The sequence below is a fragment of the Pinus tabuliformis genome, chromosome Q, assembly GCF_031772625.1.
Source record: "Pinus tabuliformis cultivar Carrire ecotype Pingquan chromosome Q, CPIR1, whole genome shotgun sequence".
Classification (NCBI taxonomy): domain Eukaryota; kingdom Viridiplantae; phylum Streptophyta; class Pinopsida; order Pinales; family Pinaceae; genus Pinus; species Pinus tabuliformis.
In genome coordinates this window covers 1050913610-1050940605 of record NC_142296.1, presented here as the reverse complement: position 1 = coordinate 1050940605, position 26996 = coordinate 1050913610, and positions in this window count along the sequence as shown.

Here is a 26996-nt window from a genome sequence, read left to right as displayed (position 1 = left end):
GTACCACCCCTAGACCGACAGACAAACAGAGTGGGTGAAGCAGGTGGTAGAAGACATGTTAAGAGCATATGCAATGTAGCAACCAACGCAGTTGGAGGAGTATTTGCACTTGGTTGAATTTGCATACAACAACGGGCATCATACCTCGTTACAAATGAGTCCCTTTGAGGTCCTGTATACGCGGAAATGCCACACACCCTCAAGCTGGGGTGGACATGAAGACAAATTAAGGTTAGGGCCAGAAATGCCTAAGGAAATGGAGGATATGGTGAAGAGGGTACGCTCTAACTTCAAAGCTGCTCAGGATAGGCAAAAGAGCTTTGCTAATCGGAAGAGGAGGTTCAAAGAATACCAAGTCGGTGACCATGTTTATGTGAGGATCCAAGCAAGAAAGAGTACACTGCAATGGAGCAGGTGTGCCAAGTTGGCACCCCGATATTGTGGACCATTCCAAGTCTTGGCAAGAATTGGGCCGGTGGCTTACCAGCTCGCCCTACCAAGTCACATCCGGGTCCACAATGTCTTCCATGTCTCTGTGTTAAAAAAATACGTTTATGATCCTAAACATGTGATTAGATGGCAAGATATACAGGTAAGGATTATTTCCAGTAGACCAGTCTAAAAGTTTTCTTTAAAAGAAACTGATTTAGAATATTGCATGTGCAGGTCGAACCAGAAGGAGAAGTCTTGGTCGAGCCACTGAGCATCCTCGACCGGAGAGAAGTACAGTTGTGGAAGCGAGCTATTACGCAAATTAAAGTGCAATGGTAGCACTTTGGGCCTAATGAGGCCACCTGGGAAGGTGAGGAGCTCATGAGGAAGACTTATCTGGAGTTGTTCTTGACCAATGGACATTGGGACGATGTCCAATTTTAGGAGGGGGAGATGTAACGCCCGGAGAATGTAAATATTTAACGTTACTATGGTTAAAAACTGAATATGACATTATTTACTATTTTGGAATTTAATAATATTTTTATCATTTCTTTAATAAACAAGAAATGTTTACTTGGTGAAAGTTGGCAACTTCTGAGAGGGAAGTTGGGGAAAAACGGTTGTAGTAAACTGAAACCCTAACTACCTCTCATAACTGGAAAGGTTTCCAGGAAAAAGGGAGGAAAAAGTTAGTCCGCGCTGCAAGGATAGGCAGAGAAAGAAAGAAGAAGGAAAAAAAGACTAAGTATGGTGAGGACCAGATAGTCTAGCACTAAGTGCGGAATTTCTTGCTGAGGATAGTGGTCCTGCAAGAGAGCACGGGGGAGAGATTCTGGTTCCGAAAGACGAATCTCGAGGCTGGGTGGCAAATTAGAAGTGACAGACAGAAGACTCTATTCTGTAGGACTATAGGGTTCGCCACAAGACAGTGAGCAGAGGTGAGTAGTTCAATTGCAGTATTACAGGCGCACCGAGTGGACAGGTATGGAAAATTCTAACTGATATGAATAAGTAAATTTGTGGTGTTTGGAAACTCTAAGCATTGAAAACAGAAATTTCTGTGTAGCTATGTTTTATTAAAAGAGAAAGAAATTGAGACACTATTATAATAATAACAGTAGACACCACCAAGACTGTAGGGAAAACAAATTTGTTTTAACAAATTCTGCTATCTATGTTATCCAAGGAATAATTGATGCACAATACGAGGCTATGACTAACCTTATCAACTGTTTAAAAAAAAAGAAATAAGGAAATATATGTGTATATATAAGGACTATGGTCCCTGGAATTATTGGAATAGAAAGATTAAGCAGGTTTCCGGAATTTCTGTATAACTCATTAAAAGAAAAAACAGAGGACTTGACGTGAGTTGTCATAGTCGTAATCTTTACTACAAGCAAGAAACTATGATCACAATTCCCATGAATATAATTATAACAGTTATAGCTCGGTTGATAGCCAACCAGGTTCAAACCCTTGAGTCATACGCATACTTGGACATGTACAACATATATATAAAAAAAGGGAAACAGTAACTTAACTGGAACAAACTGTAAATCTTAATGCCCGAGAAAGAATGTCTAAGGGCATATACACATTTCGTGAAAAGTATTCAGGTGTAAACGGTGAAAAACGCTATGAACATTTTACCCTAAGGCACTGACAAAGGCGGGCTCTGGTGTGCTGGGTTGGTAACCCCTGAGCTATGCAAAGAAGCATGATGGGTAACGACTGTAGTTTGACAGTACAACGAGTAGGACGAATTAAAGAGATGACGACTAAATTTATTAAGTCAACTTTAAATAAACCAGAAGCAAGAAATATATAAGCCAATGAACAAGCACGGTTAGGGTCATGCCCAAAACTTCCACAAAAGATATAGTGGAAATCAAAGGAATCCAGGTGAAACCCCTTTTACAATTTCTTTAACCATATAAGACGAAGAACGATTGAAAAACACAAAGCTATAACATACATTAGATCTCTCTCCACTGATACAAAAGGAAGAAAAGCATGTAAGACAAAGTATACATTCTCACACCAATTTTCCGGCATCGACCAGGTAAATCATGAAATATAAGCAAACATCGAACAGAGTGACCCATAGAGATGGAAAAACGAGAACCTGACCGGGGTTGTTACAACCATGCATTTCTATTCAAATAAGAACTAGAATTCTAATAATATTACATGCTAACGTGCAATAGGTGTGGCTGAGTAGAAACCAATACATATCCAACCCCTGATTCACATTCATAGACATATCGAACTTATTACAAGAAAAGCAGTAAAATGTCAATAGACCGACACTCTCAGATTATCCCTGGAGGTTTGACATTGAAATATTGTAGTCCACTAAGTAAACAGAAGTCTCAGGAGAAACCCTGATAAGGAAAAGTTCAAAATTACAATATATAACCTCTGTTTGACCCTTATGGCCATATGGAGATTCAACACCTTACAGCCTACAGCCGATCAAACACATAAAGACTCTGAATACTACGAGACTGTAGACTAGCTAGAAAATCAGTACAACTAAGCAGTAGAAACCAAAACTCTGTTTCAAATTGCAACAAGGCAACTTTGCTGGAACCTTCAAGCTGGAGATGAACCCCTTACCCGGAACTTTTGTGGCGAGTCTGGCAAAAAGCTTCCGTACATCTGCGGTGTGTAGCTCCAAGAAACTGGTGAAGGATTCCTACCATTAGAACCTAACAACCATTGGTTAGTGTTGTAAAATAAAATAAAACTGGCCAGAAGAGTATTATGACAAGAAACTCTAAACATTGAAAACAACTCACCCGAGCCTTGCTAATAGTGCCAACACCTTAACCTGGTACTGAGAAGATAACACCTGCAAGGCCAGGAGCCATAGCAAAGCGGGTCGCGGAGAGCCAATAGCAGAAAATGGAGCTGCCGCCAAAATGTGGAGACAGCGTAACCAAACAAGTTATAGCCGAGTCAACCCAAGTAAGAACCTGAGCCGTAGATCTCCCCAAACTCATGTCCACCGTCAATGAGATCGCAACCCCGAGGTTAGAAACTGCGACAATGAGCCTGCTCGTGCCACGCACAGGGCAGAGCTGTAAGGAAATCACACAGTATCCAAAAAGCATACAGTTAATCAAATGAATATTTAATAGAAATTGCTAGATGGCCCTCTATCATATCCCTTTGCAGATCGCGAGGGGTTGGGAAGCTTTCCCAAGGGATCAAGAAGTTAATGCAACCGGAGTGATCATGACCAAACTCTTTACTGTTGCCGGAAGGTAATGAAGTTATTGACGGATAAGTGTAGGGGTGGCCGGAGCAGTAAAATGCCTACGTGTCATAAGAACAGTTCATACATTGGTAAACCATGTAAAACTTTTTTTTTTTCTTTCTCAGATGGAGACATTACAATATATATATAATGAACTATATAATTATGTATATGTACATATATATTACATGTAGTTATTCTATGTCATATATGTGTTATATATATATATATATATATATATATATATATATAACAAAAAAATCTTATTTTGGATTTTTAATTTAATTAATATTTTTTTAAGTACAATTATTTTTTAAAAACAAATTTCTATATTTATTATTAAAAAAATATTTAAAATATAAATTAATTTATATTTAAAATAAAAAATGAAATAATTTTTCTTATTTGATAAATAAAGGTTCACGATGATAATAATATTCATCATGCTATTCCCAAGTTTCTAATTTAATATATTCCTTATAGTTTGGTTGTTTTCTATTTGAAATTTGTTTGGGCATAATTTTGGTTAAATTTGTTTGAAATTTAAATTACATTTTAAATAAATAAAAAATAAATTTTTTTGAAAAAAAGTCACTAAATTCTTAAGAAGAAATTTTAAAACCTATAATAATTATAAAAAAAAAAAATTACTATAGAAAAAAATCATAATAAACATTCTATCATTGTAATTATTAAAAACTAATATAATGAAATGAAAAAAAATTAAAACCTAAATTATAGGTTTTTTGTGGTTTTCAAATGTTTTCCTACTACTTTTCTAGATTGTTTTTTATGGTTTTCAAGGGTTTTCTTGGTGGTCTTTTGTGGTTTTCATGGTTTCTTTTGTGATTTTTATATGGTGGGTTTTTATTTCAAATTAATTTATTTTTGAAATAAAAATAAAGTAGAGACAAAAAGATAAGAAACCTAACTTGGCTTGAGCCTCTAGGAGTTGGTGGGGTCACTGGGCAACTAGATTGAGCTCCTCTATCTAGGTTGAGCTTATAAATTCTCAATTGAGCTCCTTCCTTCTCATAGTCTGTGCAAAATGGCTTGCATGGACCAGGATTGGGATTTTGATAAGAAATAACGGCTAGATTGAGCCCTAATTCTCAATTGAGCCATTACGGTCGTTCGAGCGATAAAGTTCAATCAATCCCTAATGCTCGATGGAGCTCTTACCTTGATAAGGATTTATTTTAACACTCGATCTAGTTGTTTCTTAACCCTCAAGAAAATCGATCTAGCACTTAAAAATGGCTCAATGGAGCTCACGTTTTCCACCTAAATGTGTCCTTTTTTCTGAAAAGTGTAACCTCACTCCTTGCATAAAGCTTATGAAACAACATTTTCTACAAAATTTCTATAGAATAATAATTTGTTTACATTTTTTCTCGAATTTTTATAAAACAAAAAATATTTTTTAACAATTTTTTATTGGAAAAGAAAAATAATATTTTCTTTGAAATATTAATAAAATAATAATTTCTATAAATTTTCCATAAAATTTTTAATTATTAAAGCTTTTTGAAATAATGATGATTTGTTTTTCTTGAATAACTTAAAAATTTTAAAGAGCAAAATTTCCATCAATTATAGAGTACAATAATTTCTTATAAAATTAGAAAATTTACTTATTCAATAATTCAAAAATTGTTATAAATTTACTTATTTGATAATTTAATTATTTGTCTTATTTAAGAATAATACAAATGTATTTGAAAATAGAATTAAAAGTAGGAAGACATAAAGTCTCCTTTAATTTACATATTTGAAAATTTCATCATTCAATATTCTTTTAAAGTGAGTTAAAAAAATAATTTCCTTAAAAACAACAATGATTTCATGAAATTTCCATGAAACAATAATTTTCAACAAAAAAATCATAAAACAATATTTTCTATAAAATTCCTATGAAACAATGTTTTCTACAAAATCCTAGATAACATTAACCTAAAAAAATATATATTTGAATTTGAAAGAAAATTTTAATATTTCTATGAATGTTATAATTAATTCACTATTTGGACTTGATGATGAGGTTCCTTTCATGAAGATTGTTAAAGAATAAGCTACATTCATATTCTTCAGTGTTGTTTTTCTTTTAGAGTAGAGTTCTGAGGGGAGATTGGTTTGTAGAAATAATGAGTGGGCAGGATGAACTCTTGAGGAGGAGGGGTGAGAACCCCTCCCTCAAGGATGTTGTAGCTGGTAAAATTCAGAAAGGAAAGGGAGGAAGACGGGGGGGAGGGGAAGGGGGGGCAATGGACATTGAAACGTAGAGGTAAATGCATTCCCAAAGAAGCTCAAAACCCAAAATTTATAATCCCACCAAAAATCTTGTAGAAGAATAAAAGGAGGATGAAGGACCATGCCTTCATCTATAAGTTTATAGGGAGCTAACCGACAGAAAACCATATCAGAAAATAAATACAACAAAAATGGAAATTGAAAGGGGAGGTGGATCTAAGGCTTGGGATGAAAGGATTTTTTATGGTGATTTTCTCTAATCTAGAGGACAAGGCAAGACTATTTGAAGGGGGAATATACTTCATGAATTTTGTCGGATTATACATAGGGAATTATTTAACCTGAACAAAGAGGAGTTTATTGTGGGTCTAGTCTTGATGAGGTTCTACTCTCTACTAGTTGATTTCTAGATTCCATAAATCTTGGAAGAAATTGGTAACTCCTTGGGAAATTTCATCAAAATTTCTGAGCTCACTAGAATAGGAAAGAGTGTGACTTATGATAGAATTTGTGTCTATATGAATATCTCTCAATCTCTACCAGAATTGATAGATCTGAAGTATAAGGGGGAAATTTGGTCTCAACCATTGGAACATGAACATGTTCTATTCAAGTGTTTCTATTATCACAAGCATTGCCAACTATTCCTAGATTGTCCTATGAGAAAGGAGGAAATTCAAGAAGAAGGCCAACAAAGGGTGGGTGATGGATTCATGAGGGTGCCCTTCCATCGTAGAAACCTAAGGGGTCAAATATCGGAGGTGAAAGAGAACCCTTTAAACAATGAAAATGTGTTTTCTAGCCTAGAGTATATGGAGCAATAATTTTTTCTATCGAAGGATATAGCTATGGAGGAGTTTCCCCTAGAAGCCACAAGTGACAAAAAAGTAGCAAAGTGAAAGTCCACATAAGATAAAGCCCCACCAAAATGCTTCGTCTCCTTACCTGAGACTAGTGAAGTCTTATCAATGCTTGAGGAAAGCCCATATTCTTTTACAGAGGAAGGATTTCTAATGGGACTTATTAATTGTTGGGCACAGAAGGACCTCTCATAGCTTCCCTAAGATCAAAAATTAATTTATGTGTAGGTGTATTTGTGTTGAAAAAGAAAGGGTTGTGCGAGAGAGATCAAAGACAGAGGACCAGGAGATATAAATGGGGAGAAGGATAAAGGAAAAGAATCAATGATCAAAGAAGTGAAACACATAGGTAGAAAGACAAAGAAGTATCCACTCTCTATAACCTAGAATAGAGAAGAAAGCAAGAGGAGTTGTTGTGGAGAAGAAAATGAAGAGTCTAATAGCTAAAGGAAGGGGAGAAAAAATCGAGTTTCTTCCACAAATCAATGATTAAACATAGGAATAATAACTTGATATTCTCCCTAAAAGGTAAGTATGGGTAAAGGAAGCTTATTCATGAAGAGATTGAAGATGAGTTGGTGTTCCATTTTAAAGATATTCTACAGGAGCCTCCTCGGAATAGGTTGCAAACTATAAATAAGATCACAACCTTCATTCATAAAATAGTTACTAATGATCATAATGAAGTTTTGATGTGGAGGATTAATTTTGAAGAGGTAGAGTTTGTGGTGGAGGAAATGCAGAAAAACAAAGCCCCATGTCCATATGGTTTCACTTTGGAATTTTTCAAGGGGTGTCGGAACTTCTTGGGTGAGGAGGTTTATGAAGTGGTGGAGGAATCCAGGAAATCTCAAAAAATATAGAAAGGGTTGAATACTACCATTTTAGATTTTATTCCTAAGGCTGGTAAGACTAAAGAACCTGATTGATTTAGATCAATATCATTGTATAATTTCATTTATAAAATTATTTCACCTGGTATAGTGAATAGACTGAAGCCCTTGTTGAACCAACTAATTAGCCCTAAACAGATTGGTTTTCTGGAAGGGAATAATTTATTTGATGGAATAGTTCCAGTGCAAGAGGTGGTTCAATTTCTAATATCCAAGATGTATCCAAGTACGACGATAAAACTCAATTTCTCAAAGGCATATGATAGGTTGAATTTGGATTTCCTCTTGTAGGTTTAGATGCTTACGGTTTCTCATGGCAATGGATTTCCTGGATTAGATCTCTCGATTCATCTCTATTTTTCTCTATATTGATTAATGGTTCTCCATCAATCACTTTTAATCCAACTATGGGTCTCTGAAAGGGAGACCCTTTATCCCACTTTTTCGTTTATCTTGACTATTGAAGATTTAGGGAGACATTTTAAAGATGTGATTTCTAGGGGCAAGCTTAAGGGTCTGAGGATATTTGGGGAAGACCTTCGCATCACCCCTCAATAGTTTGTTGATGATGTGTGTCTATTCAAGTTGGATAATCTCATGGAAGCAAGATCAATTCACTCTCTACTAGAAGTCTTTATGTAAGCATTAGACGCTCTAATAAATAAAGAGAAGTATAACATTTTATTTTTTAATTGCAATGTCCTAGTTCAATGGTACTTGGATAGGACTCTAGATTCCAGTATGCATCCTTTCCTTCCAAGTATCTTCGAGTGCCTCTTGCACCTAATTCAAAGAAACCAATATGTTTCTAGGAGATGTTAGAAAAATTGGCAAATAAGTTCAGAATTAGCCCTTCAAAGCTTTAAATTTAGTCGGGAGAGCAGTGTTAACAAAATCAGTGTTATAATCTATTCCTCTATACCAAATGGAAGTGATGCATATTCCAAGAGGTACCATCAAGGAAATAATCATTGTTTGGAGAAATTTCCTTAGGAGAGGTGCTAGCAAGACTAAGAAGTGGGTGTTGATGGCGTGGGAGAAGCTTTGTTTGCCCAAATATGTTGGAAGTTTGGGCTTAAGAGACCTAGAAACCTTATGTGAAGCACTGGGGGCTAAATTATGGTGGCCATGGGGGATGGGTGGTAAAAAAATTCAGAGACATGTATGGAAGAGAAAGTATAAGCCCCAATCTACTCAGGAAGCTTGTATTCAAGATCTCAATTACTACCCTAGATCCTAGTTTTGGATATGGGCATAAGTGAGTATGAAACTAATAAGAGACCATGCATTTTGGGAAGTGAGAAAAGGGGATATAACCAGGATTTGGGAGGAATCATGGTAGCATCTCCCATGACTATCGGAAAATTCAAAGTGGGTGGAGATAGAAAATTTTACTAAATCAAGGGGAGGCCAAAAGGTGGGGTGCTTTTGGAAGGAGAATTGTGATTCTTGATTTTGGTGAACCTATAAACTTAAGGAGGATTGGGAAGGTCAATAGGGAGAAATATCTTGGGACAATTTTAATAAAGAATTTGTGAAGAGGAAGGTTCAGATAGCTCATGGCCATGACAAAATGAGGTGGGATTATAATCCAATTGGTATGTTTACTTTGAATGAGGAATATGTCACCTTGGCAAGAAATAAGGAAGTAGCAAAATTTTTCTTTGGAAGGTGGCATGGTCTCGCAATATTTGGCCAAAGGTAAGCTGCTTCCTTTGGTTGTTGGTGAAAAACAAAATTTTTGTAGAAATTCTCACTATAGATCACCTGATAATGCAATGTAACTAAAGCAAAATACTTGATCTAATTCTACTATTAAACTTCGCAGAAGCTTAATCGATTTGAGCAAGATCAAACATAACACAAATAACAGAGAAGAAGAATCAATCACACTTGAAGCACAGAAAATACTCAGGGGAAAGCCTCAGCTAAAAACCTTGCTATCTGTATTATCATACAAGGTGGAAATACATCGAGATTACACAAAGCTTTAGCTGTCATAGCTAGCCAGCTCTCAGTACAATCCTCCTAGATGCTCACAGGCAAACAAGGCTTCTCACAAACCTTCTCCTCTGCCCTCCAAGCCTCCTATTTCCTTGCGTTGTTTCTCCTGGGTGATCCTAGTATTACCAAGTGTAACACTAATCTCACACCTTGTAAAACTGTGCAATCCTCAAGGAACCTTATTCCTTCTGCATGGATGAGTTTCATTTATAGGAAAAATTCCTCCAATTGATAGTATAATGTCCCTGTCTTTAATCTCAACTGGGTCTTTGTCTAAACTGACATGCATGAGTTATTTATGAGAGAATCCTCAGTTATCTGGAGTACACTAGTTTCATGCATGCATGCATTAACTGACTGAACTCACAATCAGTTCCACAAACTGCTAGGAACTAATCTAACTGGACTTAACTCAATTAACTGAGCTAACTAATTACAACTCATACGTATCTCCTTAATTGAGGGATAACTTCCTCAATCAAAGGGATAACTATTGCATGACTTCACAAAGACTTCATGTTTACATTTCTCCAACTAATTAACTTAGGATGAATTAATTAATTATTTTTCAAACAGATGGTGAGACTAAATTCGAATTTTAATTCTAAATTTTAATTCAAGGACAAATTAAAATTGGAATATATCCTAAAAGGCTATCCTTACCAATGCTATTTTTAGCATTTCCTTTTTCTATTTTCAACATTCCCTCTCAACAAGAAAGGAATTCAACTCGATCTCGATCCTAAACCTTTGGAATGTTCTGCATGCAAACACTTCTCTCTAGTGTTTTTGCTTCAGCTACTCCAAAACCAAAAAATATCCAACCTGAATAAGAATGATGCCTCTATCATCAAAGTCTCTGACTGATATTTCCTCTGTCGACTGAAAACTCTGCACCTCTGTGCTCTTCAGTATTTGACTGATCTAGCCTTTGTCACATTGATCTCTGACTGCATCAATCCTAGTAATTCCTCCTGTTGCATCCATGTTGTTGCTGGTCCTATCTCCCAGCACTGCATCCACGCTGCACCTCCTCTCATCATGTTTCATCGTGCTACCTGCTACTACACTACAACTCAGTTACTGAGAATTAAGTAACTGATCTCCCAACTAACCTCCCCGTTGGGCTAGAAACACCCTTTGATGTTGAAGCTCCCTCTATTGCCCCATCTGCATCTATATCTACTCACTCAACCAGTCCTGCTACTCCTCGTTGGGGCTCCCATAGCAAGGTCTAATCAAAGAGGCTAGGTACTTCAAGGATCTTGCCCCTATTTCAGCCTTCATGGGACTATCACTTCACATCGTCCCACCTCACACCTGGAGGTATGGATGCATGTGATCCCTCTGCTGACTTCTTTAATTGTGGCTCCTCCACAATGGTTTGAGACTTATTTTTCTGCTATTGTGGCTCCTCCACAATTGTCTGAGACTTCTTCTATTGCTGCGTGTTGAGAGGTAATTTACTCTCCCTCTCAACCACCAAGTCTCTAACATTTTTCTTGCTCCTCAAGGCTTTGCATGCATCTTGAACCTCAAGAGAATACAGGCTATGTACCTGTGAACTGATTTGTTTCACCTATCCCATGGTGATGTGTCTAAGGAAAACCTTTCCCTTATTGAAGACAACATCGTAGCCTTTGTCCTCCAACATCGAATCGATACCAAGTTCTTCTTCAGTCCAGGCATATACTTCACATCTATCAAGGTGATAGAAGCTCCATGCTCCCTCTAAAAGGTAACCGTGCGCACTCCTGAAACACTATACCTTTCATCGTCACCCATCTCTATGAGTATCTTGAGGTCTTTCTCCTCCAAGGTACTGAATAAAATTTTATCTCTAGTCATGTGGAATGAGGCTCCACTGTCAAGAAACCAACCACGACCCAACATTGAAGACACCATGCATGCAATGAGAGTGAAGTCCATTTCAAACTGAGAGGCCAATGCCTCACCTTTAGATCCTTCTGAGGATCCCTTCTTGGACTTCTTCGATGGGAAATTAGTTATACAATGACCCATCTCATGAAAATTAAAGCATCTCACTTTAGATTTGTCAATCTTCTTGCCACCGTGAGAAGAACTAGATTTGGAATGGGAAGCCTTCCCTTTCCCTTTCCTCGCCTTACTGGCTAAGGCTAGATTTTCTTCATCATCATGCTTAGATGAAGAACCATCTCTGGTGCTCCTCCTGATCTCCTTCTGCATCAGTTCCAACCACAGTCGTTCCTAATTCGGCAGTTTCTCTCTTCCATTAACTAAGTCATGGTAGCTATTCCAGCTATTAGGAAGACCGAGGAGAGCAAGACTCACCATATCATCATTGGCTGTCGTGATTCCTACACTTCCAAGCTCATCTCTACAGGTGGTGAGCTTGTTCGGATATGTAGAAATCGTGTTTCCCTTTTCACACTTGATTTTCCGAAGCTTGTCCTTCAACGCCATCTTCCTCTGGTCACTGTTGTTCTCATATAGGTCCTTCAAAATCTTCCACATTGAAAACAGAGTCTCCTTCCCATGGAGACTGGAGACAATATGGTCTCGAACTCCCTCCATAAGAATCCTCCTCGCTCTCGCCACACATTTCTTCTGTTCCACCAATTCTTAGGCATTAGCTGCTACTGGCTTAGGGACTTCCTGATCAATGAAGTCCTTCAAACCATTGTCTTCTAATACCACTTCCACGTGATCCTTCCATGCTATGTAATTTGAGCTGCCATCCAGGGCATACTCAAGTCTCAAGCCATTGAACGCCATTGGTGAACTTTGAGATGTGATAAGAAATCGATTTTGTACTTGCAATCAAGAACTTCAAACTTCAAACTTTTCACTTCTCAATATGTTGTTCACATCTCTGATCACCTTTGCTCTGATAAACTTGGCTCCGATACCATGTAGGAATTCTCACTGTAGATCACCTAATAATGCAATGTAACTAAAGCAAAATACTTGATCTACTTCTACTATCAAACTTTGCGAAAGCTTAATCAATTTGAGCAAGATCAAACAGAACAAATATAATAGAGAAGAAGAATCAATCACACATGAAACATAGAAAATACTTAGGGGAAAGGCTCAACTAAAAACCCCGCTATCTGTATTGTCATACAAGGTGGAAATACATCAAGATTACACAAAGCTTTAGCTCTCACAGCTAGCCAGCCCTCACTACAATCCTCTTGGATGCTCACAAGAAAACAAGGCTTCTCACAAACCTTCTCCTCTGCCCTCCAAGCCTCCTATTTCCTTGTGCTATTTCTCTTGGGTGATCCTACTGTTACCAAGTGTAACACTGATCTCACACCCTGTAAAACTGCGCAATCCTCAAGGAACCTTATTCCTTATGCATGGATGAGTTTCCTTTATAGGAAAAATTCCTCCAATTGATAGTATAATGTCCCTGTCTTTAATATCAACTGGACCTTTTTCTGAACTGACATGCATGAGTTATTTATGAGAGAATCCTCAGTTATCTGGAGTACACTAGTTTCATGCATGCATGCATTAACTGACTAAACTCACAATCAGTTCCACAAACTCTTTGGAACTAATCTAACTAGACATAACTCAGTTAACTGAACTAACTAATTACAACTCAAATACAACTCATCCTTATCTCCTTAATTAAGGGATAACTTCCTCAATCAAAGGGATAACTGTTGCATGACTTCACAAAGACTTCATGTTTGAATTTCTCCAACTAATTAACTCAGGATGAATTAATTAATTATTTTTCAAATAGATGAATTAATTAATCATGAACCTACTGATGGATGTGTTGAATGCATTCAATAGCTAGAAGATTGGGGCAAGGGTGGGCAAGATATATTTTGAGAACCCCTCCCTCAAGGATGTTTTAGTTGGTAAAAATCAGAAAATAAAGGGAGGAAGGGGCGGTGTCCTAAAACCCTTGGTGTTGGAAGCTCATCCAAAGAATCTCCAATTATATGGGCGTAATGGTAGTTGAAACTTAGAGGAAAATCCATTCCCAAAGAAGCTCAAAACCCAAAATTTGTAATCCCACTAAAAATCTTATAGAAGCATAGAAAGAGGATGAAGGACCATGCCTTCATCTACAAGTTTATCGGGATCTAACTAACAGAAAAAGGATATCAAAAAATAGATAAAACAAAAATGGAAATCGAAAGGGGAGGTGAATCTAAGGCTTGGGCCAAAAGGATTTTTTATGGTGATTTTCTCTAATCTAGATGACAAGGAAAGACTATTTGAACGGTGTATATAATTCATGAATAATCTCGGATTATACATAAGGAATTAGGAGGAATTACTTAACCCAGACAAAGAGGAGTTTATTGTGGGTCTAGTCTTGGTGAGGCTTTACTCTCTGCTAGTTGATTTATAGATTCCAGAAATCCTGGAAGAAATTGGTAACTCCTTGGGAAATTTCATCAAAGTTTATGAGCTCACTAGAACAGGAAAGAGCATGACTTATGCTAGAATTTGTGTCTATATGAATATCTCTCATTTTCTTCCAGAATTGATAGATCTGAAGTATAAGGTAGAAATTTGGTCTCATCCATTGGAACATGAAGATGTTCTATTCAGATGTTTATATTATCACGAGAATGACCACCTATTCTTAGATCGTCTAATGAGAAAGGAGGAAATTCAAGAAGAAGGCCAACAAAGGGTGGGTGATGGATTCATGAGCATGCCCTTCCATCGTAGAAATATAAGGGGTCAAAGATCAAAGGTGAAAGAGAACCCTTTAAACAATGAGTATGTGTTTTCTAGCCTAGAGAATATGGAGGAAGAATTTGTTCTATCGAAGGATATAGCTATGGAGGAGTTGCCACTGGAAGCCACAAGTGACAAAAAAGTAGCAAAGTGGAAGTCCCCATAAGAAAAAGCCCCACTAGAATGTGTTGTCTCCTTACCTGGGACTGGTGAAGTCTTATCGATGCTTGAGGAAAGCCCAGATTATTTTACAAAGGAAGGATTTCTAATGGGACTTATCAATTGTTGGGTGCAAAAATACCTCTCATATATTCCCTAAGTTCAAATATAAATTTATGTGTAAGGGTATTTGTGTTTAAAAAGAAAGGATTCTATGAGAGAGATCAGAGAGAGAGGGCTAGGAGATATAAAGGGGGAGAAGGATAAAGGAAAACAATCAATGATAAAATAAGCAAAATGAAAAGGTAGAAAGACAATGAAGGATCCACTCTTTGTAACCTAGAATATATAAGAAAGCAATAGGAGTTGTTGTGGAGAAAAAAATGAAGAGTCTAATGGCTGAAGGAAAGGGAGAAAAATTCTAGTTTCTTCCAAAATCAATGATTAAACATAGGAATAGTAACTTGATATTCCCCCTAAAAGGTGAGTATGGGAAAAGGAAGCTTATTCATGAAGAGATTGAATATGAATTGGTGTTCCATTTTAAAGATATTCCACAGGAGCCTCCTCGGAATAGATTGAAAACTATAAATCAGATCACAACATATATTCCTAAAATATTTGCTAATGATTAGAATGAAGTTTTGATGTGGAGGGTTAATTTTGAAGAAGTAGATTTTGTGGTGAAGGAAATGCAGAAAAACAAAGCCCCATGTCCAGTTGGTTTCACTTTGGAAATTTTCAAGGGGTGTCGGAACTTCTTGGGTGAGGAGGTTTATGAAGTGGTGGAGGAATCCAGGAAATCTCAAAAAATATAGAAAGGGTTGAATGCTACATTTTTAGATTTTATTCCTAAGGCTGGTAAGAATAAAGAACCTAATGGATTCAAATCAATATCATTGTATAATTTCAATTATAAAATCATTTCACTTGGTAGAGTGAATAGAATGAAGCCCTTGTTGAATCAACTAACTGCCCTGAAAATATTGGTTTTGTGGAAGGGTAGAATACCTCTGATGGAATAGTTCCAGTGCAGGAGGTGGTTCACTTTCTAAGATCCAATATGTATCCAAGTATGATGATAAAACTAAATTTCTCAAAGGCATATTATAGGTTGAATTGGTATTTCCTCTTGTGGTTTAGATGCTTACGATTTTAGGCTGGATAATCTCATGGAAGAAAGATCAATTCACTCTCAACTGGAAGACTTTATGTAAGCATTATACGGTCTAATAAATAAGGAGAAGTATAACATTTTCTTTTCTAATTGCAATGTCTCAGTTCAATGGTACTTGGCTAGGACTCTAGATTCCAGGATACATCCTTTCCTTCTAAGTATCTTGGTGAGCCTCTTGCACTTAATTCAAAGAAGCCAGTATGTTTCTAGGAGATGTTAGAAAAATTGGCAAATAAAGTTAAGAATTAGGCCTTCAGAGCTTTAAATTTAGTCAAGAGAGCAGTGTTAACAAAATCGATGTTACAGTCTATTCCTCTATACCAAATGGAAGTGATCCAAGAGGTACCATCAAGGAAATAATCATTGATTGGAGGAATTTCCTTCAGAGAGGTGCTAACAAGACTAATCAGTGGGAATTGATGGTGTGGGAGAAGCTTTGTTTGCCAAAAGATGTTGGCGGGTTGGGCTTAAGAGACCTAGAAGCTTTATGTGAAGCACTGGGGGCTAAATTATGGTGGCCATGGGGGATGGGTGGTAAAAAAATTCAGAGACAAATATGGAAGAGAAAGTATAAGCCCCAATCTACTAAGGAAGCTTGTATTCAAGATCTCAATTACTATCCTGGATCCCAGTTTTGGATATGGGCACAAGTGAGTATGAAACTAATAAGAGACCATGCATTTTGGGAAGTGAGAAAAGGGGATATAACCAGGATTTGGGAGGACTCATGGTAGCATCTCCCATGACTATCGGAAAATTCAAAGTGGGTGGAGATAGAAAAATTTACTAAATCAAGGGGAGGCCAAAAGATGGTGTGTTTTTGGAAGGAGAATTGTGATTCTTGATTTTGTTGAACCTATAAACTTAAGAAGGATTGGGAAGGTCAATAGGGAGAAATGCCTTGGGATAGTTTTAATAAATAATTTGTGAAGAGGCAAGTTCAGATAGCTCATGGCCATGAAAAATTTAGGTGGGGTTATAATCTAATTGGTATGTTTACTTTTAATGAGGCATATGTCACCTTGGTAGGATATAAGGAAGTAGTGAAAGATTTGCTTTGGAAGGTGGTATTGTCTTGCAATATTTGGCCAAAGGTAAGCCACTTCCTTTGGTTGTTAGTGAACAACAAAATTTTAACATGGGACCAGATCATAAGGACAGGTTTCCGAGGGACCTCTATATGTTTTTTGTGCTAATCTCAAGAGGAATCAATAGAACACATGTTTAATTCCTACCTATTTGTGCAGGAAGTTCAAAAATCGATTTTGGCAAATTTTGGTCAAATGAATTGAAACAAGGAAGATGTGGGCCTGGGGCTTTGTTAATGGAGAAGAGACATACATGCTATTGTGAAAAAAAATATTCGAGAAACAATTATTGTGGTTCCATGGTCTAGTGACGTTTGGAAAATGTTAAAAGGGGATGCATACATTCTTAGAAATATGGATTTGAGTGTGGGTACAATATTTTTCAACTCAAGGTCAACCATAAAGATGAGAAATAGTGAAGCAACAAGATTCTTCCCCGTGGAAGGTTTCATCAAACTAAATTTTGATGGTGAATCAAAGGGAAACTTGGGTGTGGCAGGTTTGGGAAGTGTGATTAGAGACAACAACTCCAATGTAATGAGAGCGTTCACTCAGAGTTATGACTCCATTAGTAATAACATGATGGAATTACAGGCCCTCAAACATGGTCTCGTGATTGCAATAAGAGAGGGTTTCAAATTATTGCAGGTGGATGGGGATTCATGCTATGTAATTAATTTCCAATAGCACTTGATCATATGTCAACCACCAGCGAAGGTAGTTAATAGCTGAAGATTGGAAGCGCTGGTTTAGAGCATTAAAATTTTGATTATTTTTTTTTAATATATAACTACTCATCATTCAAGAAGATCTGGTAATAAGGTGGCATATTTTCTTACCAATTTGGGCTGTCAGGGAAAAGAGGTGGACATAAATGATTGTTGGCCCCACATGTAGACTATGATTAGAAGGAGGACGTCAATCTTTTGCTAGCAGGTGATGGGTGGATCCTTGATGGGGGTGTTATGAAGGGCAACAAGGGGCTTGGGTCTTTGTGCCCACCACCATTGGTGTATTAACAAATATTTATGGATGGTGTATGCACTTGGTACTTCACATGCAACTCTCCTGTTGGTGAGGGTTTAGGAGGTAATGGAGTATATAATCAAAAGCATTAGTGAAGTTGAGGATGGAAGAGATGAGGTTATTCGTTGCATCTGGTTTATGAAGGAAGTGGTAGTCATTGGTGGAAATTATTTAGTGAGGGTGGTGAATCCCTAGCTTATATGGTTTTGGGATTCCTCAGCCCTTGCAGTGAGTAATTCCACATCCCAGAGTGAAGCTCTTGAGTCTTAGGTTTTCAATTCTTGGCCACTACATATTTTTTGTCAGATTGATTATATACGGGAGGGGAGACAACCCCCGATGAGGCTTTTCTACTTGTATATGAAATTTGTAAGCCTTTTGGCCTTCTTTTGGTCCTCTTTCCTTTTGAGAAATGAATTTTGTTTAATTCTTATCTGGCTTTATGTTATCAGGGTACTAGGTCTTATTTAAGGGATGGCTCATTTTTTTAAGATTTGGGCCTCTATGAAACTTCTACCCTTGTGGGGGTTGTGTTATTTGAATTTGAGTCTACTTGGTACAGTTAAATTGGATATTTTGAGGTCAAGTGTTGTCAGGGAGTCTTGGAAAACAATTTCTATCATGTGTTGGAGGCAATGTTGGGTTATTTCTCCCTATGCTATTGGGTATTATAGTGTCCAGATTCTAGTGCTTTATTTGGGGCGCTCAATGTTTAAGGTGTCTAAGTCTCTAATTGGAAAGGAGCTTCCCATATCCCTTGGGTGTGATTTTATGTCAGAGGTAGCTTGTTCAATTGTAGCTTGTTCCATGCAATTTGGATTTAACTTTGTGGGTGTGAGCTGTTCTGCAATGTCGGATGTGTCTAGTAATGGTGGAAAGTATGGCCGAAGGCAGTCCACATTGAGCACTAGGTGTAGGCTAAGGAATGGGGGAATGCTAAGCTCAAATGCATTGTCTCCCATAGCCTTGGTAATGATGTAAGAACCATATCGGAGTATTCTGAGTTTCCGATAGGCTCCAGTAAGGCGTTCCTTTTGCAAATGCAACCAAACTTTGTCGCCCACCAGAAACTTGTGTGACACCTAATGTTGATCATATCACTTCTTGTACTTGGCATCTAATTTCTCCAGAATGTCATGGACTTCCTGGCGAATATGTTGGATGTGCTCAATGAAGTTGTTTGCCTTATCTGTTTCAGACTAGATATGAGTCGAATCTACGTGAGTAGCTGCAAATGGCATGGTATCAAAGCGGTCTGCTTTTTCTCTGTTTTTCTTTGCATGTCCCCAACGAGGTCAGGATATAAGGAGTTAGGGCTTGAATTGGTCAAACCTTTGCAAGACCAGCCTCGCAAATCCCAATGGCCTCCCATGGCGGATGAGAAGAAAGATGAGGTGGCAGGAGATCCTATCAAAATCTTGCTTGAAGAAGCCCTCAAGTGACAAAGGAACGCGATGATGGACAACTTTGTGCAGATCTTTCAATGGCTACCCAGAGGCGACGCATTGGCTTCCAACAGCTACTCTGGAAATGCCACGCCCTTTAAGGTACAAGTTAATTTTGAAATCCCCATATTCTAGGGTCAGATAGATGCAAATGTCGTAGATAAATGGTTAAATCTGCTAGAGGGTTATTTTTCTATTCATGAATTTTCGAGTTGGGAAAAGATTGTTTTCGCTCTTCTCAAAGTAGCCCCCCATGTTAAGGACAGATGGGAAACCTACTGCAAGGAAAAGGATGAAAATACCAGCTCACTATTTTTTAGGATATTCCGACACATAGGAAATAGTTAAGTACAACTTGGTCTAGTATAGAGTTAGGTATAGAGTTAGGTAAAGTGTGTTTCTTTACTATGTACATTTTGTAACTTACAATCCGACGGTCACGATATGTAGTGATCTGACGGTTCATTCTCTCCTTGGTATTACCGACACTTGATCCGTGGCTTAACACCCGATTGGTCCATGATCTCTATTTAAAGATCATGGAGGGTCATTTGTAGGTAATCCGTCTATGAGAGAAGCATATGTAAATTTTCATTCTTTTATTAATAAATTGCCTGAAGTGGCCGCGTTGGCTCAGGCCGTGGACTGTTTCCCTCTTTGAGGGTTTTAACCACGTCAAAATACTGGTGTATTGATCTGTGATCTGTTTGTGAGCGGTGTCCTTTGGTGTTCTGTCTGAGGAACTTACCCTGTAAATTCCTACATGGTATCAGAGCTATTTGAGGGCCGCGTTCGTTGGTGATCCAAATCTGAAGCCGGTAGAACTGCATCCGACAACTGTTTCCTAGATCTACTGTTTCTGACTGCTTTCGGGCCGAGAGGACTGCTCTGTTGTGTTGGGAGCATCTGTTCCAGTGAGGAACCCCTTTCGTTTCACGCGAAAAGGTTTCCGGTAGCCCTAGTTGCGTCATTTTTAAGATCTGGAGGTATACAATGTTTATTTGCAGTTTACAGTCATTTTCTCTCTGTTTATTTCGGTTTCGGTTTATTTAGCCTTTTTTATTACCGGATCTAAACCTTTCATTTCTGCGTATGCTCTTTGCCCCGTGACTCTGTGCGATCTGGGCAAATCAGAAATAGAAAGGAAGGATTTTTCTCATGCGTATGCTCTTTTCCGCTGCGCCTTAGTGTGATCTCGAAAAATCAGAAACATTGAGAAAAATATTTAGTTTTCGGCTAAAGATAACTTCGAGCTGCAAGGTTCGATTTTGAAAATATTTAGTTTACAGCTAAAGCTAACTTCGAGCCATAAGGTTCATTTATTTTATATGTCCATGTTGGGTTTTTTGTTTTTTGTTTTGTAGGGAAAAAGAGCTTTCTCAAAGCAAGCACGCAACCCAAAGCATCAACCCCCCCCCCGCTCTCTCTCTCTCTCTCAAAATTTTTGTATAGCTCACTTGGTGCAAAGCTAATTTATGAGAGTAGAGGTCTTGGGTTCAAGTCTCCATTTTGTGGGGGCGGATTTTTCATTTCCGCACATTCCCGCACTTCGTCGGCGACTTCATCAAATTTTCTTCAAAAAGCCATAACTTCTTCATCCGAAAGCCGTTTTCAGAACCGTTTTTTTTTGAAACAGCCTAATTTTTCGAGATATTTCCATTGCAACACTTAGTTTCAGCATCTATAGCTTCAGTTTTTTTTTTTTTAATGGAAAGTCCATGCCAAGTTATTCTTGACAGCACTAACTACTTCCAATGGTGGTCCTACATTGTGGATTTACTTAGAAGTAAAGGTCTTTACAGAATAGCCACAGGCCAAGAGACCAAACTGAAAGATGAAGACAAGGCAGCTAAATGGGAAAATAGACAAGACCAAGCACGTGGGTTGATAGGGATGTCTATTTCTCCAGATCTTAGATTCCATATTGCAGAACTTGATACTCCTGATGAAGCAATGAAACAGATTACTAAAGTTTGGAATTAAAAATGAACTTAAAGCCCATCAACTTGAAAATGAATTGCTTACATTGGACCCCAATAATTTTTCTTGCATTGAAGATTTTTTTTCCAAGTTCAAGACCCTTAGACTTCTCTTGGAAGGTGTTAAGGTTAAGAAAGAAGATAGTAGCCTTATCTACTCCATTCTTACTAAGTTGGGACCAGCCTATTCTGTTTTTGTTTCCACCTTCCATTCTACAAGAGAAGCCTTCATTTCTCAAGGACAAACCTACAAGTCCCCTTCCTTTGATTCCTTTTGTGATTCTTTAATAAGAGAACAAGAAAAACTCTTACACCTTGGTCTTCTTCATCTTGTAACTCTTCTAAGAAAGCGTTAGCCACCCAGCAGCAACCAAATCCAAAGAATCCTAAGAAGTTGTATCCTAAAAAGAATGGTCCTAAACCAAACAAGGGTCCTAAGCAATTTCAGCCTCAAAATGAAAAATCATTTCAACAAAATGATAAGACAAATAAAAACAAAGGGAAGAAGACTGATAGACATTGCAACTTTTGTAATCGAGATGGCCACTTAGAATCCAAATGCTTTAAGAAGATGGAAGCCTTGGAAGCAACAATGAAGAAGCATAACATCCATTTGGAGCACTCTTCAACTTCAACTTCATCTTCAGGAATGGCACTTTCTGCATGTGGTTGTCAAGCATCACGGTCTGGCTATGCACTAAATGTATCTTCTTCTTCTCATTCTCATGAGTGGCTCATTGATTCTGGAGCTTCTTATCACATGGCCAAAAACAAAGCCATGTTTTCTCCTTTAAATGATTGTGACACCAAAAATATATATGTTGGTGATGATAGATCTCTTAGTGTTGTAGGGACTGGAACTGTTCATATAGACAATGGTCAGTTTAATGATGTATTATGTGTTCCAACCTTATCCTGAAACCTTCTATCTGTATATCAGATAACTCATTCAGGTGAAGGTAAAATTGTTGAATTTTCACCTCACGATGTTGTAATTAAGGACCTAAGAGATCCTAGAAAGATTTTAGCTACTGGCATCGCTGATGATTCCACAAGGTTGTATAAGTTTCACAACTTTGGGTCATCAAATCTTCCCTCAGTATTTGTTGCTCATAATGATGAAGTGAGCAAACTTTGGCATGAGTGATTTGGTCACTTAAACTATCGCTCTCTTCAGAATCTATGTAAGAAAATATGGTGATAGGCCTTCCAATGGTATCTTGCAGAGATGGTGTTTGTTCCGGAGGTGTACTCGAAAAACATCGTCAGGACAGTTTTGAAAAACGTGCCTCTTGGCACACTTCAGCCCCTTTACAGCTCGTGCATAGTGATTTATGTGGTCCACTTCCAGTTGCTTCATTCTCTGGCTACAAGTATTTCTTAACTTTCATTGATGGTTTCTCCAGACGCACTTGGGTATACTTCTTAAAACTCAAGAGTGAAGTATTTAACATGTTCTTGGCCTTTAAGGCCTTTGTTGAAAAACAATCTGGACATCAAATTCTTAAGCTAAGATATGATAATGGTGGAGAATATGTTAATAACAGATTCATCAACTTTTGCACTGAGAATGGAATTCAAATGGAACATACTGTTCCATATACTCGGACAACAAAATGGTGTAGCTGAAAGTAAGAATCACACCTTAAAGGAAATGGCTAATTGTATGCTTCAATCTAAAGGACTTAGTCTTAATTATTGGGCAGAATAAATTAACTGTGCAAATTAGATAATAAATCGCACTCCTACTAAGGTTTATAAAGAATATTACTTAGAAGAAGCATGTCAGCTCAATCAAATAAGAAGTAAGCAAAATTTTGTTTTTGGAAGTGGCATGGTCCCAATATTTGGCCAAAGGTAAGCTTTAGAACCTGTTGGTGAAAAAAATTTTTGTTGGAAATTCTGAAGATGTCAAAGGATATAGACAATTCCACTTAAGCAAAATTGTTATCATTAAAGAGATTAAAGTTTGCTGAAAATATATCAGCCTGCGAGAAGTTCACGGATGTGCCAGATCTCCCTATCTCTTCTACTTTTGAAAATATTTCTTCTTCAGGATGAAAGCTCAGGATGAAAATCCTCCACCTTATCAGGATCCTCCTGGAGCTACATCAGATTCACAAAATTAGCTGTCATGCTAGCCAGCTCTCAGTACAATCCTCCTAGATGCTCACAGGCAAACAAGGCTTCTCACAAACCTTCTCCTCTGCCCTCCAAGCCTCCTATTTCCTTCGTTCTTCTCCTGGGTGATCCTAGTATTACCAAGTGTAACACTAATCTCACACCTTGTAAAACTGTGCAATCCTCAAGAACCTTATTCCTTCTGCATGGATGAGTTTCATTTATAGGAAAAATTCCTCCAATTGATAGTATAATGTCCCTGTCTTTAATCTCAACTGGGTCTTTGTCTAAACTGACATGCATGAGTTATTTATGAGAGAATCCTCAGTTATCTGGAGTACACTAGTTTCATGCATGCATGCATTAACTGACTGAACTCACAATCAGTTCCACAAACTGCTAGGAACTAATCTAACTGGACTTAACTCAATTAACTGAGCTAACTAATTACAACTCATACGTATCTCCTTAATTGAGGGATAACTTCCTCAATCAAAGGGATAACTATTGCATGACTTCACAAAGACTTCATGTTTACATTTCTCCAACTAATTAACTTAGGATGAATTAATTAATTATTTTTCAAACAGATGGTGAGACTAAATTCGAATTTTAATTCTAAATTTTAATTCAAGGACAAATTAAAATTGGAATATATCCTAAAAGGCTATCCTTACCAATGCTATTTTTAGCATTTCCTTTTCTATTTTCAACATTCCCTCTCAACAAGAAAGGAATTCAACTCGATCTCGATCCTAAACCTTTGGAATGTTCTGCATGCAAACACTTCTCTCTAGTGTTTTTGCTTCAGCTACTCCAAAACCAAAAAATATCCAACCTGAATAAGAATGATGCCTCTATCATCAAAGTCTCTGACTGATATTTCCTCTGTCGACTGAAAACTCTGCACCTCTGTGCTCTTCAGTATTTGACTGATCTAGCCTTTGTCACATTGATCTCTGACTGCATCAATCCTAGTAATTCCTCCTGTTGCATCCATGTTGTTGCTGGTCCTATCTCCCAGCACTGCATCCACGCTGCACCTCCTCTCATCATGTTTCATCGTGCTACCTGCTACTACACTACAACTCAGTTACTGAGAATTAAGTAACTGATCTCCCAACTAACCTCCCCGTTGGGCTAGAAACACCCTTTGATGTTGAAGCTCCCTCTATTGCCCCATCTGCATCTATATCTACTCACTCAACCAGTCCTGCTACTCCTCGTTGGGGCTCCCATAGCAAGGTCTAATCAAAGAGGCTAGGTACTTCAAGGATCTTGCCCCTATTTCAGCCTTCATGGGACTATCACTTCACATCGTCCCACCTCACACCTGGAGGTATGGATGCATGTGATCCCTCTGCTGACTTCTTTAATTGTGGCTCCTCCACAATGGTTTGAGACTTATTTTTCTGCTATTGTGGCTCCTCCACAATTGTCTGAGACTTCTTCTATTGCTGCGTGTTGAGAGGTAATTTACTCTCCCTCTCAACCACCAAGTCTCTAACATTTTTCTTGCTCCTCAAGGCTTTGCATGCATCTTGAACCTCAAGAGAATACAGGCTATGTACCTGTGAACTGATTTGTTTCACCTATCCCATGGTGATGTGTCTAAGGAAAACCTTTCCCTTATTGAAGACAACATCGTAGCCTTTGTCCTCCAACATCGAATCGATACCAAGTTCTTCTTCAGTCCAGGCATATACTTCACATCTATCAAGGTGATAGAAGCTCCATGCTCCCTCTAAAAGGTAACCGTGCGCACTCCTGAAACACTATACCTTTCATCGTCACCCATCTCTATGAGTATCTTGAGGTCTTTCTCCTCCAAGGTACTGAATAAAATTTTATCTCTAGTCATGTGGAATGAGGCTCCACTGTCAAGAAACCAACCACGACCCAACATTGAAGACACCATGCATGCAATGAGAGTGAAGTCCATTTCAAACTGAGAGGCCAATGCCTCACCTTTAGATCCTTCTGAGGATCCCTTCTTGGACTTCTTCGATGGGAAATTAGTTATACAATGACCCATCTCATGAAAATTAAAGCATCTCACTTTAGATTTGTCAATCTTCTTGCCACCGTGAGAAGAACTAGATTTGGAATGGGAAGCCTTCCCTTTCCCTTTCCTCGCCTTACTGGCTAAGGCTAGATTTTCTTCATCATCATGCTTAGATGAAGAACCATCTCTGGTGCTCCTCCTGATCTCCTTCTGCATCAGTTCCAACCACAGTCGTTCCTAATTCGGCAGTTTCTCTCTTCCATTAACTAAGTCATGGTAGCTATTCCAGCTATTAGGAAGACCGAGGAGAGCAAGACTCACCATATCATCATTGGCTGTCGTGATTCCTACACTTCCAAGCTCATCTCTACAGGTGGTGAGCTTGTTCGGATATGTAGAAATCGTGTTTCCCTTTTCACACTTGATTTTCCGAAGCTTGTCCTTCAACGCCATCTTCCTCTGGTCACTGTTGTTCTCATATAGGTCCTTCAAAATCTTCCACATTGAAAACAGAGTCTCCTTCCCATGGAGACTGGAGACAATATGGTCTCGAACTCCCTCCATAAGAATCCTCCTCGCTCTCGCCACACATTTCTTCTGTTCCACCAATTCTTAGGCATTAGCTGCTACTGGCTTAGGGACTTCCTGATCAATGAAGTCCTTCAAACCATTGTCTTCTAATACCACTTCCACGTGATCCTTCCATGCTATGTAATTCGAGCTGCCATCCAGGGCATTCTCAAGTCTCAAGCCATTGAACGCCATTGGTGAACTTTGAGATGTGATAAGAAATCGATTTTGTACCTACAATCAAGAACTTCAAACTTCAAACTTTTCACTTCTCAATATGTTGTTCACATCTCTGATCACCTTTGCTCTGATAAACTTGGCTCCGATACCATGTAGGAATTCTCACTGTAGATCACCTAATAATGCAATGTAACTAAAGCAAAATACTTGATCTACTTCTACTATCAAACTTTGCGAAAGCTTAATCAATTTGAGCAAGATCAAACAGAACAAATATAATAGAGAAGAAGAATCAATCACACATGAAACATAGAAAATACTTAGGGGAAAGGCTCAACTAAAAACCCCGCTATCTGTATTGTCATACAAGGTGGAAATACATCAAGATTACACAAAGCTTTAGCTCTCATAGCTAGCGAGCCCTCAGTTCAATCCTCCTGGATGCTCACAGGCAAACAAGGCTTCTCACAAACCTTCTCCTCTGCCCTCCAAGCCTCCTATTTCCTTGTGCTATTTCTCTTGGGTGATCCTACTGTTACCAAGTGTAACACTGATCTCACACCCTGTAAAACTGCGCAATCCTCAAGGAACCTTATTCCTTATGCATGGATGAGTTTCCTTTATAGGAAAAATTCCTCCAACTAATAGTACAATGTCCCTATCTTTGATATCAACTGGGCCTTTGTCTGAACTGACATTTATGAGTTATTTATGAGAGAATCCTCAGTTATCTGGAGTACACTAGTTTCATGCATGCATGCATTAACTGACTAAACTCACAATCAGTTCCACAAACTCTTTGGAACTAATCTAACTAGACATAACTCAGTTAACTGAACTA